The sequence below is a fragment of the Myotis brandtii genome, unplaced genomic scaffold, assembly GCF_000412655.1.
Source record: "Myotis brandtii unplaced genomic scaffold, ASM41265v1 scaffold1007, whole genome shotgun sequence".
NCBI lineage: Eukaryota > Metazoa > Chordata > Mammalia > Chiroptera > Vespertilionidae > Myotis > Myotis brandtii.
Window position 1 is genome coordinate 39387 of NW_005353354.1, and position 523 is coordinate 39909.

Genomic DNA, 523 nt, shown 5'->3' on the forward strand with positions numbered 1-523 from the left:
GTGCCCATATGGGGGTGGCCATCTTGTGCGAGGGGATGATGGTCAATTTGATATCACCTCTTTATTATATAGAATACCAGGTGTCAGCAAATTATGGTGGGTGGGTGAAATCTGGCCTATTGCTTTTTTCATATGGCCCATGTGATAAGAATACTTTTTATACATTTTTTAAAAGTCAGAAAACAAAAGAATATTTTTCATACATAAAGATAATATGAAATTAAAATTCCAGTGCCCATAATTAATATTTGAGTAGAACTCAGACATGTACCTTCATTTATAGATTTTCTTTGGCTGCTTTCATGTTACAGTGGCAGAGTTGAGTAGCTATGCCAGGATGGTATTGTCTATGGAGCCAAAACTATCTACACTAATAAAAGAGAAACATGGTAATTAGCGTACGACTGCTACCCTTCCCATTGGCTAATCAGCATATCCTTATGCAAATTAACTGTCAGCCAAGATGGCGGCCGGCAGCCATGCACTGAAGCGAACAGGGAGGCTTGCTTGCTCCAGTGACTGC